We start from the raw sequence: 8,760 nt of genomic DNA, 5'->3' as shown, positions 1-8,760 counted from the left end.
CGTGGGGCGGCGGTGTGGGCTGCAGGGAGGCGGCGGTTATAAAGGGGGCGGGGAGAGGCGACTTGGGGGAGGGGTCGGCCTCGGGAGGCGGAGTCCTCCCCGGACTCGGGCGGCGGCGGCGCTGGTCGGGACTCCTGTCTCGACCCGGTGAGAGGCGGCGGCGGGCGGCTGGGCCGGCCTGCTCGGCTGGGCCCTTGGCCCAGTCGGGCGCGGGGTCGCGTTTTTAAACAATTTTGCTGCGACTAAAAAAATTCTAGAAAAATAAATAAAAATCTAAAAATGCCAAAACAAATTTTCTCCGTCTAAATAAAATATTTAGAACTGGATGAACATTTTATTGGCTCTAAATGCAATTTTTGAAAACGTGCAATTTTTCCTAAATTCAAATAAAATAGCAAATAAAACCAAAATAAAATCTTATTTGATTTTTTTATTAAATTCTCAATATTTCTTTATTTTGGGAAAGTCATTTTATTCCCTCTCTCATAGTATTTGTAATTGAAATAATTGAAGATAAAATAAATAAAATCAAATGATCCTATTTTCAAAATTTGGGAAAACTCAAATATGAAAATAATGAAATCCCCAACTCGCGCCGAGGGTCCTTGAATTGCGTAGAATTTCTAGGATCAACCAAAATGCGAGGACATATGATATGCAATGATGATCTAGTGTATAACATTCCAAATTGAAAATTTGGGATGTTACAATGTCTTATCATGTCGGGCTGCTCCCTAGGCTATAAATAGCCGCCCCCTACAACCGCTAGCTGGTTGGCTGCTCTGAGAAACTGACAGTTGTCATTTGAGAGCATCCCATCCTCCGGGGACTTTGAGTGAAAATCATCATGTGAGGAAAAACCAAACCCAAACACCTAGAAACCCAAAGTGATTGAGCATCACTGAAGAGATTGATCATGCGTGGATTCGACGCTTGTTATCTCTGAAGACTGTGCATCTTCCAGACGGTTAGGCATCATGGTCTAGAGCATGCAAGAGGAAATTGTGGATCGCCGAGTGACTGAGTCTGTGAAGGTTCTGAAGTCACCTGAAGACTTACCACGAGTGATTGGGCGAGGTCTGTGTGACCTTAGATCAAGGGGAATACGGTGAGGACTGAGTGTTCTGAGCTGGCGTGTTCAGGACTAGGTGTCCGGGACTATGTGTCCTCGGGTTTAAATACCTAGCCGCCCTAACCAGACGTACAACTATCACAACAGTTGGAACTGGTCTACCAAATCATTATCTTCACCAAGCTAACTGGTTCCATTTCCTCAACTCTTCCATTTCCTCATTTCTGTGTTGTGTGCTTGTTCATATCTGTTTGAAGACTTTGACTGAAGACTTTCTCTATTTCCTCAGCTCAATTTCTTCAGTCTGTTTGTCTTCATCCTTTGTTATCTTGTGTTTACGCTTTCTGTACTCTGTGCTTGTTTTCTTTTCATCATGAAGACTATGCTCATGCTCTGTTATGTTTATTTCTGAGTACTTATTCCGCTACAAGTAGTTCTTCACTTAGGAATTTCCTCACCCTGAAATTCCTCAGTAAAGAATTCACAAAAATCGCCTATTCACCCCCCTCTAGTCGATATAACACACTTTCAATTGGTATCAGAGCAAGGTACTCCCTTATTCTGTGTGATTTTGGTTTAACCGCCTGGAGTTTTAGTTATATCGACCACAGGAATGAAGACTGTGACTTGCCCCATCTTTGACGGTCATGATTATCCCAAGTGGAAGGCCACGATGAAGAAGTGTCTCATGGCGATGAACAGAGAACTCTGGACCGTCACCGAGATTGGTCTCACTGACCTATGCAAGATGGCGGAGGCTGATGATATTCGCAAATACTGAAAGTGCGTTATATCACCTAGAGGGGGGGGTGAATAGGCGATTTTTATGAATTCTTCACTGAGGAATTTGCAGGTGAGGAAATTCCTTAGCGAAGAACTACTAGCAGCGGAATAAGTACTCAAAAGTAAACATAACAGAACACAAGCATAGTCATCATGATGAAATGAAGACAGGCACAGAGTACAGAAAGCGTAAGCACAGGATAACACAAGATGAAGACAAACAGACTGAAGAAATTGAACTGAGGAATTTGAGAAAGTCTTCAGTCAAAGTCTTCAAACACAGATACGAACAAGCACTCAACACAGTTATGAGGAAATGAAAGAGTTGAGGAAATAGAACCAGTGAGCTTGGTGAAGACAATGATTTGGTAGACCAGTTCCAACTGCTGTCTCAGTTGTACATCTGGTTGGAGCGGCTAGGTATTTAAACCTAAGGACACATAGTCCCGGAGACACAGTCCTCACCGTATTCTCCTTGAGCTAAGGTCACACAGACCTCGCCCAATCACTCGTGGTAAGTCTTCAGGTGACTTCCGAACCTTCACAAACTTGGTCACTCGGCGATCCACAATTCCTCTTGGATGCTCTAGACCTTGATGCCTAATCGTCTGGAAGAAGCACAGTCTTCAAAGGTAACAAGCGTCGGATCCACGCAAGATCAATCTCTTCAGTGATGCTCAATCACTTGGGGTTTGTAGGTGTTTGGGTTTGGGCTTTCCTCACTTGATGATTTTCGCTCAAAGTCCTCGGAGGATGGGATGCTCTCAAATGACAAGTGTCAGTTTCTCTCGGAGCAGCCAACTAGCTAGTGGTTGTAGGGGGCGGCTATTTATAGCCTAGGGAGCAGCCCGACATGATAAGACATAAATGCCCTTCAATGATATGACCGTTAGGTGGGTAGATATTTTGGGACAGCTGGCGCATAGCACATCAACGGTCGGAAATTTGAGTATGAAATTCCTCAGGGCTATTAGGGATGGCAATGGGTCGGGTTTGGGGCGGGTGGAGCTGGTCCACATCCAAACCATGACCCATCTTCCTACCCTCTGCCCATCCACCAAATTATCCATGGGCACAACTTGTGCCCATGCCCAAACCCGCTGGATACCCACATACCCATGGAGATCCATGGGCATAGAAAAGTCAGCATGAAGCCTTCCCAAAGGTCAAATTAACTCATCATCATTCACTTACAAATGACAACATAAACTACATGCAAAAGTAGGAAACAAGTAATACAATGAGTCCTTAAGTGTGACATACCAGAGGCTGATTCTGTAGCATATAACTTATGGCACCAGTTGCATATTGCCTGCCATTTCCCATTGATTCGCTCTTTCTACTGTCATTGTCATATGGCCCCACATGTCATACAAGTACCCATTGGATATCCATGGAGCACAAAATATAACCGTGCCCAACCCGACTGTTCGTGGGTATCCATATCCATGAACCCCTGGGCAGAAATGCGCCCCATACCCTTGCCCAACTGGGTCGGGTATCCATGGGTAACCAGATCCATGGATAAAATTGCCATCCCTAGCTATCATGTTCCTCACTGTGTAGGTAATCCGCACTGGTGAATTCCTAACTCCTCAGTCAGAACAAATTCCTCAGAGACCAGAAGAACTTCGTCTCTGTCACTAAAGAATATGACTGAACTGTATGAGATTTCCAATGGCTTCACTCGAAGTGATTGGTAGGTGTAGGATTTTGAGTTGAGCATCACATGGAAATTTTTACTTAGTATTTCCTCGACCCCCTTTAACAGTACGGTGTTTCCTATGACTCAAGAAAGAGAAAAAGAAACTACGAAAACAAAAGTCTTCATGCTTCATGTTCCTTGGATGTATACCAAGTCTTCAGGATTGCACAAATTTCTTCACTTTCAAAGTCTTCAGAAAGTCTTCAGAAATCCAAAGTCTTCAGTCGAAGAACTTCATTTTTAGGGGTCAACTTTCTCTGTAAATATCAAACTCCTCATAGACTTATAGACCTGTGTACACTCAAAAACACATTAGTCCCTTAACCTATAAGTCTTCAATACACCAAAATCACTAAGGGGCACTACATACACTTACAATCTCCCCCTTTTTGGTGATTGATGACAATATAGGTTAAGTTTTCAATGGGGATAAACATATGAAGTGTAAATACTGATATTGAGGAATTTGATTGCAAGATATAGAAGAACCCCCCCTGAAGATGTGCATGATGAGGAATTTGCTTTTGAAGCATTGCACACTTGAAGAGTAGAATCATGGAGATCTCCCCCTATATCTTGTAATTCATACACGCATTTGACATATCATAATGACGAATTTGAAATGCATGATGAAATATGGTGACTGATGTAATTCAGCATGCGTGCATTAACATATATGAGGAATAAGCATGCAGAAAAAGAACATCAAAAGTATCGGAGCACCATCGGGTTTAAGTTTACAACTCAATCCAATAAAGTTTCAGAAGAACGGGAGTTGTAACTTAGCAAAAAAATGCCCATATAGACAGACCTGCTTGAAGACTAACTCAAAATTCTCCCCCTTTGTCATCGAATGACCAAAAGGATCGAAAATGAGGACTAACGCCCTGAAGAATATCAAGTTGATGAAGGAGCGCCAGCGTTGTTGGGGTCGTTTGTCGTGGAAGGGCCTGCTGCAGTGTCGTCCAAGTCTTCATGCTCGTCGGTGTCACGCGATGAAGAATAGGAGCTGGTCACCAAAGTAGGAACCTTGACCTTCTTGTATTTCTTCAGTGGAGGTGCAGACCAGTCAAAATCTTCCTTGAGACCCATTTTCTTGAGATCTTCTTCACCATACAGATGTGATAGAATGGCCCAGGTGCGACCGAAGACTTCATGGAGGTAGTAATGGTTTTTCTTCACTGCATTGTGTGTAGCAGTCATGTTGTGAAGAAATGAACCAAACTGACGCTTAACCCATTTATGGTTTCGATCCACCTTCTGGTGAAGACTAAGCAGAAGCTCACGGTCAGTCATCACACGTGGAGCAGTGGCTTGAGGAGTAGACTTGGGTGCATTGGCAGCAGAGTCATGTGTGGCAGAGTCATCATTGGTGGAATAAGATGCAGCTTTGCGAAACTGACCATCCAATGGACGAATGCCTTCATCAATGACTGCAGGGGCCTTGCCCTTTTCATCAGTTGAAGTAAAAGCCTGCTTGAGGACTTCAATCGGGGGCAGATAGCTAAGGTGATTATGAAAATCAGCCTTGTAGTTGAGTGAAGACCTTGTCCTGAGGAATCTCATAATCCAAGGTGCATAAGGTTTCAGCTCAAACGGAGAAAGTGCGGCATTTGCCAGAGTCCTCATGAAGAAATCGTGATAGTTGATAGGAATGCTATGTATGATGTTGAATAGCAGATTCTTCATGATGCCAACTATTTCCTCATCAGATGAGTCATGGCCTTTGATGGGACTCATTGTCCTCGTCAGAATGCGATAGACAGTCCGAGGCACATATAGTAATTCCTTCACGAGGAATTTGGTTCGTGGGGCCTGACCTGGCTTCAAAGGCTCCATCAGAACTTGCATGTAGTGATTTGTAAGCTCAGGTTCACTGTAGATGCAACGAGCAGCTTCAAAGGAAGGACTGAGTGGTAAAGCACGAAGTAATTCAGTAGCTGGTGCCGTGTAGTGAGTGTTTTCAGACATCTAGTCCAGCACCCATGAATTCACATCTTCAGAATCTCCTGTGATGTGCAGCGTCGCATAAAATTGAAGAATGAGTTCTTCATTCCAATCACAGATGTCAGTACAAAAATTTAACAGTCCAGCGTCGTGAAGAACACTAAGGACTGGCACGAAGCACGACAGAGATTCCATATCCACGTGAGGAATGTGCTCATGGTAGAAGATTTTGTCTTTGTTGAACAACACTGAGGAATAGAAATTATCCTGGCTGGCAGTCCAGAAATGCCTTTTCCTAATGCGAGCAGAGTCATAGGGGTTGTAGTCTGTGAAGAATACGTGCTCGCCGAAGAAATCATCAGCCTTGAATTTTTGCTTCCTAGAGAATGGATCCTTTGGCTTGGGTAGAGGAGTGTTAGTGAGTTGCATCACAACCTCAGGAATCGCAATCTCAGGTTCTTCAGGCTGAGAAATTTCCGATTCCTCTTTAGTGGCAGTCGGCGTCTTCAGATGTTCAGTAGCAACAGTTTCTTTAGCACTAGTGGCTGGAATTTCTTCACGTACAGACGAAGTGGGGTGAGTTTCTTCAGAGCCCATTTGAACAGTTTGTGCAGGGGACTGAGGTATTTGCTGTAAAGGTGTGAACAGTGGAGAGTTGGGATGCTGACTTTCCCAAAATTCATCACTTAGCACAGGTGTGGGAGAGCCAATGTCCACATCTTCATCTTCCATTTCTTCAACGCCAGCCTCTTCAGCAGGAAACTGAGGCATAGGCGAGGAGATAAGTGGTGTTGAAGGGATTGTATCCACTTCAATTTCTTCATCCATCTGCTCTGACGAAGCAGCAGAGGGATTCTCTTCATCAGATTCACTTGGAATCACATATTCTTCATCAAAAGGAACAAGGTCCTTTGATGGCATGGTTGAGATAGGAACAACATCAATGGGGTTTGCAAATGAGCTAGTCAATGGCTTCATCTTCTTCTGAGCTGAAGAATCTGATGTAGTTGATGCCTTCCTTTTCTTCACAGCTGCACGCTCTGCAGCCTTGGTCTTCTTCACATCTGATGCAGATGGAAGGATCGGAGTTGGTGTAGGCGCAGGAGGAGCAGGGGAATCTGGTTGATTTTCTTCAGGCACAACTGATGCAGTTGCCTTGACTTCTCCATTTTCTTCAGGCGCACCACTAGTGGATGCCCTAGCAATTTCTTCAGTGGCTGGAATGCAGTCATCAGCCCTGGAACTCACATTTTCTTCAGCAGCCTGAAAGTCATCAGCGGTGCTGGCATGTTCTTCAGATGGCTGAGCAGATGCTTCAGCCTGAGGAATTTCCTGTTGCGATGGAGCTGCAACATTTGAGGTGAACTTCTCAGTCAGTTTAACAAACCTGACCTTGGCTCCTTTCCAATCAGCATAGTAGGCTTTGAAGTCATCGCTGAGGGTTTTGATTTCTGACTGGATTTTTACAAGTTCATCAGTTGTCATAGTGACAACGTTGTTCTTCAGAAATTTCTCCTTATATTGCGCTTTCTTGATCTGCCTGGCCTTCTCATATTTCCATTTTTCTTCTTGGATGAAATGGGTCAGCATGTGACTTTGGCCATGAGACAACTTGAAATCAGGCATAGGAGTGTTGGGGTCCTTGTGCCAGAGATCAATATAGTCGAGGATCAACCTTGGATCCAAAAGCAGTGGCACATTTGTGCCTTTGGCTCTAGCGGCCCTGACTTGCCTATCTCTGATGATCTTAACAAGTTCTTCATCATCAGCTTCGTCTTCTTCAGACGACACTTGGAAGGCGACCTGCTTCTTCTAAGGACTAGGGCGAGGACCTTGTCCACCAGTTGCCTTTGTCTTCTGCAAAGAGGGTCCCGTTGAAGAATTGGGTGCAGCTGAGGAACTAGCTGAAGCTCCTGAGGCAATAGAGATGCCTGCAGTCCTTTGGCACGTGGCAAGATGCACAGGTGCAGAGGACTTTGGAGGAGCAGCCGAGGACTTTGGAGGAGCTGAGGATTTTGGAGGAGCAGGAGCAGCATGAGGAATTGGCCTTGAGGGCTTTGAAGGTGAAGTAGTTGGCTTACGTGCAGGCTTCTTTGCCATAGATTTCTTCGGCTTGACAGAGGCCTCAGTGGCAGCAGCAGCAGAGTCTTCATTGAATTTCCTCACTGCTTCTTTTGCTTGTTTGGCCAACTTGGCCTGGCGCTTGGCCCATTCTTCAGGAAAGTCCTCACCGCGCTTGACGCTGGTGGGATCCGCTTCTTGGCCAGGTACCAATGGAGGTCTTGAGCATGGAGGGGTAACATCGAATTTCTTCATGTATTTGGGAGTAACATATCTGTACTCCCTCCACTCTCTAGCCCATCTCCTCTCTATCTTCTGAATGCGCACCTTGCGCTGATTTTTATCTTCCTCAGGAGGTGTGCAGTACCCAGCATAGATGTCATCGGGGATTTCAAACACTGTGTTGACCTCTGGCTTCTTTCCTCCTTTCTGTGGCTTCTTACCGTCGGCCATTTTCTTCAGTTGAGGAATTTGAACAATCGAGTACTCTGAAGAAGTATGCAATTTTTCTTTGAAGAACGCTTGAACGAAGAACACGACGAACTGTGGGGTGGAGAAGTGAAGTTCGTCTGTGCAGATCTTCCACGCCCTAACTCGGCGGAGGAAGACGGCTACGGTGGCGGCGGAGTGAAGATTTTCTGCGGCCGACGTGAGTACGGCGGTGACGGGGTCGAGGCAGTGAAGCTCTTCCTCACCGACGATGATAAAGTAGCGGCGGCGCTATGGTTTGAGAAGCTCGATTGGAGAAGGAGGTCGAGCGGAGTAAAGGAAGTGAGGAAGGGGAGAGGGGGTATTTATAGCCACGGTGAAAAACTGTTCGCCCGAAGAATTTAGACGAACGTGCCCCTGACCCTTCTCATTCGCATGACATGTGTCACCCACGTACTGAGAAGTGGAGATCGTGTTAGATCGTGAGTGAATAGATAAGTATATCGTGGGATGCGGAACGGTTTGAGTGGCAAAGCCAAAAATTTGGATAAGATAAGTTTTAACGTTCCGTTCGCAAATTCTTCAGCTGACAAGGACACAATGAAGATTTTGAACGAGTTTCAAATAGAACGCACATGAAGAATTTGTGAATAGATTGGGTTGAGTTTAGCATAGAGGGGGAAGGGTCCGATCACATTCACTTAGCAGAAAAACCAACTTGAATAATTAGCAATAAGTGAATATTGTAGAGGACATAAACTCA

General features: G+C 45.0%; 1 pseudogene; it reads left to right on the top strand.

Moving 5' to 3' along the window:
- Positions 1-1,685: 1,685 nt before the first annotated feature.
- LOC119272280 overlaps positions 1,686-8,760 on the top strand; it is a 100,191-nt pseudogene continuing 93,116 nt past the window's right edge.

The sequence above is a fragment of the Triticum dicoccoides genome, chromosome 3A (genome assembly GCF_002162155.2).
Source record: "Triticum dicoccoides isolate Atlit2015 ecotype Zavitan chromosome 3A, WEW_v2.0, whole genome shotgun sequence".
NCBI lineage: Eukaryota > Viridiplantae > Streptophyta > Magnoliopsida > Poales > Poaceae > Triticum > Triticum dicoccoides.
Note: the sequence above shows the minus strand (reverse complement) of the source record. Positions and strands in the feature narration are given on the sequence as shown.